At 32.6% G+C, this 11,010-nt stretch overlaps 1 long non-coding RNA gene across 1 annotated transcript in view; it reads left to right on the forward strand.

The window, feature by feature from the left end:
* Positions 1-10,654, forward strand: part of LOC112658702 (uncharacterized) — a 59,824-nt gene extending 49,170 nt beyond the window's left edge. Inside the window, exons 4-5 of the long non-coding RNA XR_007401258.1 lie at positions 5,410-5,482; positions 10,175-10,654. This is a non-coding gene — a long non-coding RNA (uncharacterized LOC112658702). The remainder of the gene's footprint in view (positions 1-5,409; positions 5,483-10,174) is intronic.
* Positions 10,655-11,010: the final 356 nt, after the last annotated feature.

Consider the following 11,010-nt stretch of genomic DNA (forward strand, 5'->3'; position numbering starts at 1 on the left):
TGTGTACAGATTTTTATGTGAACACAACTCTTCATTTCTCTGGGATAAATACCCAGCAGTGCAATTTCTGGCTAAACTAAACATGCATGACCTTAAGCCCATTAGCAATGTATGAATGATCCATTTTCTTTGCACCCTTGTCAGCATATAGTGTTTTCACTATTTATATTTTATCTATTCTGTTAGGCATCTAGTGATAGATATTTCATTGCGGTTTAACATATATTTTGCCAAAGACTAATGATATTAAATATAATTTAATGTGTTTATTTGCCATCTGTGTATCTTCTTTGGTGAAATGTCTGGTCATGTATATTCTACTTCATTGTTTGTTTGTTTTGCTTACTAATGAGTCTTGAGAGTTCTGCTTTTGTCCTAAATACTTGTCTTGATATTTTTTCCTATAGTGAATCTTCTAAATCATGTACATGGTAGAACTCTCCATTTACTTAGATCTTTCATTTTTTTCATCAACATTATATTGCTTTTAGCATACAAGTATATGTTTTCTTACATTCATACTTAAGTATTGCTTTCTACCTTTGAGCAATTGTAAATAGTGTTGCAGTTTTGATTTTAGTATCTCTGTGCTCTATTAATAGTCTATAGAAATACAACTTTTATATTTATCATATATTCTGTGACTTTAATGTATTCATGTATTAATTCTAGGAATTTTTCTTAATAAATTCTTTAGGGTTACCTACATAGATGATCATGGAATCTGCATATAGAGACAGTTTTATTTCTTCCTTTAAAATATGTATGCCTTAAATTTCCTTTTATTCTGTTATTGCACTAACTAGAACATTATAGCTATGTTGTATGAGGGTGATGAGAACAGATATTCCTGGTCTTGTTCCTACCTCAGGAAATATGTAGTCTTTCACTATTAAATATAATGTATATTGTAGTTTTTTTGTAGTGCTCTATATCTAGTTGAGGAAATCTTTCTGTTCCTATTTTTCCAAATTTTTTTATGTAAACAAGTGTGGAAGGGTCCTAGTTTCAGTTCTGACATGTAAAGAGCTTGGAAATTATTACTCTCATGTTACAACAAGAAAAAAGTGCTGAACAAGTGGAGAGTCAATTCCTTTTTTTTGAACCCTGTAGAGAATTGAGTTTTTGGAGCAAACCAGGACTCCAAATCTTAAGATGAATATAGAAAATCATAGCTGAGATCAGCTTATCAGGAACAGAAGCTTCTGGGGACAGAAGTTATTAGATAAACTTACATGATTATTTTGTCGAATTGCTGGAAGCAGAATGGACACTAGTGTGAGAATAGGAAACTCTTGGGGCTTCAGTCTTAAAGAGTCCCAAGACTTTCATGAGTTGTGCATCTGAAAACCTTGCCAAGTTTTCATAGTGAAGAAACAAGAAATATCCTTGTGTTTTTGTAGGAGGGAGGAGAAAACTGACCTTTTGAAATATGTCCAAAGAATTCATCATAAGAAAAGCCAATATTTTAAGAGAAATACCTTTACAATAGCCTTTATTTATTATAAGGGGAAGGAAATTAGTCACTTCTAGCTCCCTCTAGACTTTCTCACCTAAAAGGGTAATAGAAGCTAAGAAACAATTGTGACACTCATAGTCCAGGGACAAGGCCATCTAAAGACTGAGAATTAATTGTAGAAATACAGAATGCTTTCCCCTCATCCCCACAGCTTCCTACCACATCAATAGGGCTTACATGAGATAATACTGTATCACAGTTGAAAGATTTGCAGGGAGCGGTCTTTACTTAAGGAGGAATTAATAAGAAAACCCAAAGACAACAAAGGAGACAAAATCAAGAATATTAGAGGCATTTGAACCTCTGGCAACTACAGCTATAGGAAACATTACACACAACTAAATTCCTAGTCTGATTCACATAAAACCTCACACTAACGTCTATTTAACTCTAGTCTTTTATTCAATATATACTATATGGTTCTGTGTGTGCACATGGCTTTTAATAAAAAATTATGATCCATAATAAAAGATCAGAAAAACACAGGCTGAACTGACAAAATAAGTATTACAAAAAGATTCAAATATGGCAGAGATGTTGGAATTATCAAACTAGAAATGTAAAATTGCTATTATTCATATGTTAAGGGATCCATGGAAAAGTAAATCTCTAAGAAAGAATTCAAGGAAATACTAGGAATTAAGACCACTGCAACAAAAATTTTAAAATGCCTTTGACGAGTTCATCAGTAGACTGGACACTGTTGAAGAAAGAATCAATGAGCTTGGAGATATGTTAATATAAGCTTCCAAAACTGAAATGCAAAGAGAAAAAAAAAAGAAAGCATACACAAAAAACAGAATACCTTGATCACCAAATCAGCCATACAGGAAATATTAAAAGGGAAACTTTAAGTGAAGAGAGAGCCCAAAAGTAACATAGACCAGAAAGGAACAGAGGCAATATATATAAAAAGTGACTTTATAGGTAATACAATGGCACTAAATTCATCTTTCAATAGTTACTCTGAATGTAAATGGGCTAAATGTCATAATTGAAAGACACAGTGTATCAGATTGGATAAAAAAGCAAGACCCATTGAAATGTTATCTGCAAGAACCTCGTTTTAGACCAAAAGACACCTCCAGATTGAAAGTGAGGGGATGGAAAAGTATTTATCATGCTAATGGACATCAAAAGAAAGTTAAGGTGGTGATTCTTATATCAGACAAATTAGACTTTAAACCAAAGACCATGATAAAAGATGAAGATTATTATCATTATTATATTAATTATTATTAATTATTATATTATATATTATTATTATATCATAATTAAAGTGTCTATCCAAAAAGAAGATCTAAAAATTGTAAATATTTATGTCTCTAACATGGGAACAGTCAATTGTATAAGCAAATTAATAACAAAACTAAAGAAGCACCTTGATAATAATACAATAAGAGTATAGGACTTTAACACCTCACTCACTGCAATGGACAGATCACCTAAGCATAAGATCAATAAGGAAACAAGGGCTTTGAATGATATGCTGGACCAGATGGACTTCATAGATATATTCAGAACATTACCTCCTAAATCAGCAGATTACATATTCTTCTTAAATGCACATGGAACATTCTCTGGAATAGATCACATACTGGGTCACAAATCAGGTCTCAACTGGTACTAAAAGATTGGGATTATTCCCTGCATATTTTCAGACCACAATGCTTTGAAACTGGAATTCAATCACAAGAGGAAGTTTGTAAAGAACTCAAATACATGGAGGCTAAAAAAATGAATGTGTCAACCAGAAAATTAAAGGATAAATAAAAAATTCATGGAAATAAATGAAAATGAAAGCACAACTATTCGAAACTTTTGAAATGCAGCAAAGGTGGTCCTAAGAAGGAAGTATATAGCAATAAAAGCCTTTCTCAAAAAACAAGAAAGGTTTCAAATACACAACCTAACCTTACACTTAAAGCAACTGGAGAAAGAACAGCAAATAAAGTCTAAACCAAGCAGAAGAAGAAAAATAATAAGGATTAGAGCAGAAATCAATGAAGTAGAAACCAAAATAAAATTGAACAGATCAACGAAACTAAGAGCTGGTTCTTTGAAAGAATTAATAAGATCACTAAACCCCTGGCCAGACTTGTCAAAAAAGGAAAAGTACCCAAATAAATAAATCATTAATGAAGTAGGAGAGATCACAACCAACACTGAAGAAACAAGCAATCACTGTTATTTAAAGATTTTATTTATTTATTTATTTATTTATTTATTTATTTATTTATACATTCATGAGAGACACACAGAGAGGCAGAGAGATAGACAGAGGGAGAAGCAAATTCCTCACAGGGAGCCTGATGCAGGACTCGATCCTTGGATCCTGGGATGACACCCTGAGCTGCAAACAGATGTTCAGCCACTTAGCCACCTGGGCATCCCAAAATACAATTATAAGAACATATTATAAGCAACTATATGCCAACAAATTAGGCAATCTGTAAGGAATGAATGCATTCCTAGAGACATATAAACTACCAAAACTGAAATAGGAGGAAGTAAAAATATAAACAGACCCATAACCACCAAGGAAATTCAAGCAGTACTTAAAATCCTCCCAACAAACAAGAGTCCAGTACCAGATGGTTTCCCAGGGGAATTCTACCAAACATTTAAAGAAGAATTAATATCTATTCTTCTGAAACTGTTTCCACACATTCACTTACTTGAATGGTAAACATTTCATAATCCTTTCCATTATACTGTCTTTTTGCAAGTTATTCTCTGTTTAAGAGCAGTTTTATTGAGATGTAATTTATTCACTATAAAATATATCCTTTTACAGTGTGCAAACAGAACATCATGAACTGTGGGATAATTTCAAAACATGTAACATATGCATTATCACAATAACAGAGGAAGAAGAAAGATATAAGGGAGAAAAATGAATATTTGAAGTAATAATAGCCAAGAATTTCCCAAAATTTGGCTTATCAACCATTAGAAAGAGGGATGTTGTTTTTAACTATAATCGTGGATTTGTCAATTTATTATTTCAATTATGTCATTTTCTGTATCACATATTTTGCAGCTCCTGATTCTATCATCTTGCTGACATAATTCCCCTCTCACAGTGTTTAGGATGCCATTTCTTTGTGGATTGTGCTTTTTAGCAAAATATGTCTTCATCTCTGATAATTTTCTTTATTCTAAAATCTATATTATGTGATGTTAATGTAGGCATTCCTACTTCCCTTCAATTAATATTTGCATTATATATCTTTTTATATTCTTTCAATTTACCTATATCATTATATTTGAAAAAAGCATCATATAGACAACATATATTTGGGTAATATTTTTAAATCACTGTTTCAATCTCCCTTTTAATTAGTATATTTAGACTTATTCCATAGAATTTACAAAGCAATGAATGATCAATAAATGCATTTTAGATTAAATTTGCATCTTTATTTGAAGTTTACTACATACAGGTTTTGGCTATGTGTTGTTTAACCAGCGAGTACTGACTAAATATATCTCAAAATATTATTTCACCTTTCTGGTGGGGGTTTCCTGCTTTCTTCCAATTCACCCCATCTTATGTTTTATATGCTTTTATAGTGATACTAATTAATCACATAAAATATTCCCATGGCTAATCAGGGTATCTATAGGAAGAAGTAGTAAATCCTGAAAAATCTGGAATTTAATTCTACTCCTAAGATTCGAAAATTTATTTTGATCAAATTTGATAAAACTTAGTTAGTGTGGGGACTACTTTTTACCAATGTCCTTTTGTTTCTGTTTTTGACATTTTTAGTTTTATGTCTTTAAAATGACAATGGTATTTCTGCACATTAAAGTTTGTGAAGCAATTTAGTATGACTGATACAATATTTCCTCTAAGATTTCCTAATGATGGATATTTTAACTAGATGAAGATTGAAGATACTAAGCAGGATGCATAATAACAAATAGAGAAATGACATTGAACTTTCCACAAAATAAGTAAGTACAAAGTTTATAAAATTTATATATAACATCTAAATAAAATATAAAATTTATATATAACCAAACAAAATATATATTAGTAGGAAAAATTCAAATGAATTTCTAGGTTTTTGTCAAAGCTCATTTTCATTTTTATTAAAAAAAAATAGGATCAAGTAACCATTTGATAATGTCAAAGGAGAAAATAGGAAAGTATTGTAATCAACCATTCTGACATATGAAAAAGGATAAAAAGCATGTATTTTTTACCATTGGATTGATCTCTCCTTGTCTTAAAAATGATCACTGAACATAATGAATCATTTATTCTTTTCTTCTCTTAAACTTATAATGATGATTGGCAAACTATTAAACTATTTGCTATGCCTTTTGAATAGTGAATGAATGAATGAGGTATGAAAGAGAACAGTGTAGGTGAGAGCTACCAAGAAGGTTCATTTTGTATGTGAATATCTTATTCACTATACTATTGTAAATTTGGTAGCAATCGTCCAGAGGCCTGAATGATAACAAAGTTAATTCATATGGAACTTAAAATGATAGAAAATAAGTATTGTTTCTTCTAGGTTTTCTCTTCCAGGATTCCCTGGAATCTGGTAAATGTGTATCATGGCATATGTGAGCATTGAATGAATACTATAGAATAAAAACTTTTTAAAAATCTTTTTTTTTTAATTTTTATTTATTTATTTATGATAGTCACACAGAGAGAGAGAGAGAGAGAGGCAGAGACACAGGCAGAGGGAGAAGCAGGCTCCATGCACCAGGAGCCCGATGTGGGATTCGATCCCTGGTCTTCAGGATCGCGCCCTGGGCCAAAGGCAGGCGCCAAACCACTGCGCCACCCAGGGATCCCAAAACTTTTTTATTAAAAAAAAAGTCCTTTGTTTAAACTCCTTTTCTTTTCTTGAATCATTTGAAAAAGAATGGTTAAATTGGCTTTAAGGCACTTAATAAACTATAAAACCCTGGTCACACATATGACATACTATAAACCACATGCATTTCCTCATGCAAAAGACTCAGTTTTTTGTATCTTTATTTGCCAAAATCTTCTTTTTTTTTTTTTAAAGGTTTTATTTATTTATGCATGAGAGACAGAGAGAGAGAGCGAGAGAGAGAGAGAGGCAGAAACACGGGCAGAGGGAGAAGCAGGCTCCCTGCAGGGGACGTGGGACTTGATCCCAGGTCTCCAGGATCAGGCCCTGGGCTGAAGGCGGCCCTAAACTGCTGAGCCACCTGAGCTGCCCTGCCAAAATCTGCTATGATGAAAAAATTACATACTTTTGTGAAAAAAGGAAAACATCTAAGAGACATTCATCTATCCTTTTCCCTAGGATTTAAACAATAACAATACTGAAAACAAAATAGAAATAATTATAGACTAATCTTTAAATGAAATTATTTTAAAGTATACAGAAATATTTGTGCATGCTAAGACATAGTAAGAATAACACTACTTCAGTACTCAGTTTAAGAAATAGAATATTTAAAAACAGAAGAAGTAGCACATTACTAGTACTTGAGAAGTTCCCAGTATGCCTTTTCCAATCACATTCCCTCATCCTTTCAGAGGTAACTACCAATGTGTGTTTTTTACTAATCATTTTCTTTCTTATGTTAGTAGTTTGTACACTCTAAATAATATTCTGTAGTTTTGTCTATATTTTGAGGCATATTCAACATATAACAGAGTATACAGTTCTTGGATGTACAGTTTGATGTGTTCTAAAAATGGAATGCACATATGTAGACCTGACCAAAAATAAATATAGAGCACCCATCCACCCAGAAGATCCCCACAGAATATCCCCACCACCAACCTAAAGGTAAATATTCTTCTGATTTATTCCATTATCAAGTAATTTTACATGTTGATATGAATTGAATCATACAGTATGTATTATTTCATGATTGGCTTATTTCACTTAGTATCACATTTATCAGAAATATGTTCAAAATTTGGGGGATCCCTGGGTGGGGCAGCGGTTTGGCGCCTGCCTTTGGCCCAGGGTGCGATCCTGGAGACCCGGGATCGGATCCCATGTCAGGCTCCCGGTGCGTGGAGCCTGTTTCTCCCTCTGCCTGTGTCTCTGCCTCTCTCTCTCTCACTGAGTGACTATCATAAATAAATAAAAAATTTTAAAAAAAGTTCAAAATTTAAAGTAAAAAGTGGAAATAATGAGTGCACAGATGTAAAAATCTTAACAGAGAAATGTTAACTCTAAAGTTTCTAACCTACTGGGAATTCTAAAATTTAAAACCACAATATATGATATAAAAGGTTCACGGCATGGATATGAATGCATATTGGAAACGGAAGAAAAGAGTTGGTAAGTTTAAAGAGAGATCAATAGAAATTGTACAATCTGAAGAAAAAAACAAAAAAATACAGCAAAAAATGAGAATAAAATAAAATGAACAAGATTATCGTATATTGTGGGAGAGTAGCAAGTGGTGCATCATCCTTGTAATCACAGAAAGAGATGTTAAAATACTAAAAATATTTGAATAAATAATGGATAAAAACTTACCAAACTAAGTCAAAGTATCAGCTTTCCAATCAAGATCAGTGCCCTAAGCCAGATAGATACAAGGAGAACCCCATCAAAGGACATCAAAGTCCAATGGCTAATATACAAAAACTAACTCAAAGCAGATTAGTCAACCTAAATTTATAATTAAAATCATAAAATTCTTAGAAAAAGATGCAGAAGTAAACCTTTATGATCTTGGATTTGGTACTGGATTCTTAGTTATGAGAGCAAAAGCATGAACAAAAAGTAAGAAAATAAGTAAATTCAACTTTGTTAAAATTAAAAACTTTTGTTCATCAGAAAATATTAAGAAGAACATGAAAAGAAAACCTACATAATGGGAGCAAACATTTGGAAATCCTATATCTAATAAGGGTATAGTAAACAAAATATACGAACTCTCACAGTTCATCAACAAAAAGACAGCCCAATTTAAAAATGGGCAAAGGACTTGAATAGACATTTCTCTAATGAAAACATTCAAATGGCCTACAAGCACATAAATACTTAATGTCATTAGTTACCAGGAAAATGCAGATCAATGCCACAATGGGCATTCACTTCACACTTTCTATTAGGGCTATCATAATAATAAATAAATAGTAAGTGTTGGAGAGAATGTGGAGAAATCAAACTCACATATACAGGCCAATTGAATTATACTGTTATATGTTTACTTATATAATTTGAAGTAATATAATAATAAATACAAGTAGGCATATCAAAAGTTGATAGGGACATTAAAATGGAAAACTCAAAAGTAGCCCACTAAACAAATACAAAGGATGAAAGGAAAAATAACAACAAAACTTTTTAAGTATCAAGATTGAAGACTTAAATCCAATAATACCATTAATTGCATTAAATATAAATGGTTTAAAGACTTTAATTAGTGAGTAGAAGTTGTAAAACTGGATTAAAAAATGCATATCCATATGCCACTTATAAGAAATACTCTATACATATCAAAATAAAATAGGCTAGAAAATAAGAGAGTAGAAAAAGATATACCATTCAAACACTAAGAAAATTCTTTAGCTATTTCAATATCTGGAAAAGCAGACTTTAGAACAAGAATTATAATACATAAGGAAGACATTTAAACATGAAAAAAGACTCAATTAATTATGAAGATGCGGTAATCTTAAATGTGTATGCACCTAATAACAGAGCATCAAAGTAAAATTTGATCAAACTAAAGGAATAAATAGATAAATGCACAGTAATAGAGAATATAATATCCTTCCCTCAGTATGTGATAGAACAACTAGAGAGAGAAAGCTAAATCCTAGAAGACCTGAATAGTACTTCATCCAGCTTCACCTAAATTATATTCATTCATACTTTTGGAACAGTACACCAAACCACTAGATACATTCTTCTCAAATGCACAAGAAATGTTTAACAATGTAAAGACTGCTAACTCTGGGAAATGAACTAGGGGTGGTAGAAGGGGAGGAGGGCGGGCGGTGGGAGTGAATGGGTGAGGGGCATTGGGGGTTATTCTGTATGTTGGTAAATTGAACACCAATAAAAAATAAATTAAAAAAATAAAAAAAATAGAAAATAAAACAACAATGTGGATCATACACTGGTTTATTAAAAAATGTGTCAATAAATTCTGACAGATTGAAGCTTATAAAATATGTTCTCTAGGAAAATAGAATTAAATTAAAATGTAATACTAATATTTAAAAATTACCAATAATTTGGAGGTTCCCCTTTCTCCACATCCTCTCCAACATTTGTGCTTTCCTATTTTGTTAATTTTCCCCATTCTCACTGGTGTGAGGTGGTATCTCATTGTGGTTTTGATTTGTATTTCCCTGATGGCCAATGATGCGGAGCATTTTCTCATGTGATTGTTGGCCATGTCTATGTCTTCCTCTGTGAGATTTCTGTTCATGTCTTTTGCCCATTTCATGATTGGATTGTTTGTTTCTTTGCTGTTGAGTTTAATAAGTTCTTTACAGATCTTGGAAACTAGCCCTTTACCTGATACGTCATTTGCAAATATCTTCTCCCATTCTGTAGGTTGTATTTGAGTTTTGTTGACGGTATCTTTTACTTTGCAAAAGCTTCTGATCTTGATGAAGTCCCAATAGTTCATTTTTGCTTTTGTTTCTCTTGAATCTTGGATGAATCTTGCAAGAAGTTACTGTGGCCTGGTGTAGCCACTCTGGAAAACTGTGTGGAGGTTCCTCAAAGAGTTAAAAATAGATCTGCCCTACAACCCAGCAATTGCACTGCTGGGGATTTACCCCAAAGATACAGATGCAGTGAAATGCCGGGACACCTGCACCCCGATGTTTCTAGCAGCAATGTCCACAATAGCCAAACTGGAAGGAGACTCGGTGTCCATCGAAAGATGAATGGATAAAGAAGATGTGGTCTATGTATACAATGGAATATTACTCAGCCATTAGAAACGACAAATACCCACCATTTGCTTCGACGTGGATAGAACTGGAGGGTATTATGGTGAGTGAAATAAGTCAATCGGAGAAGGACAAACATTATATGGTCACAGTCTTTTGGGGGATATAAAAATAGTGAAAGGGAATAAAGGGGAAAGGAGAAAAAATGAGTGGGAAATATCAGAAAGGGAGACAGAACATGAAAGACTCCTAACTCTGGGAAACGAAGTAGGGGTGGTGGAAGGAGAGGTGGGTGGGGCGTGGGGGTGACTGGGTGAGGGGCACTGAGGTGGGTACTTGATGGGATGAGCACTGGGTGTTATTCTATATGTTGGCAAATTGAACACCAATAAAAAATAAATTTATAAAAAAAATTAAAAAGTATTTCAAACCAAGTGATTAATGACATGTGAATGTGCTTAGAGTAATGGTTAGAGAACAATTTATAGCTTTTTATTTGTATATTAGGAGAGAAAGTTAAAATGAATCACTTTATTTTCAATTTAAGAAGCTATGATAATACCAGTAGATTAAACCTAAATAAAGTAGGAAAAAAGATGTAATAAATATA

Source organism: Canis lupus, chromosome 12 (genome assembly GCF_003254725.2).
Source record: "Canis lupus dingo isolate Sandy chromosome 12, ASM325472v2, whole genome shotgun sequence".
Lineage (NCBI taxonomy): Eukaryota > Metazoa > Chordata > Mammalia > Carnivora > Canidae > Canis > Canis lupus.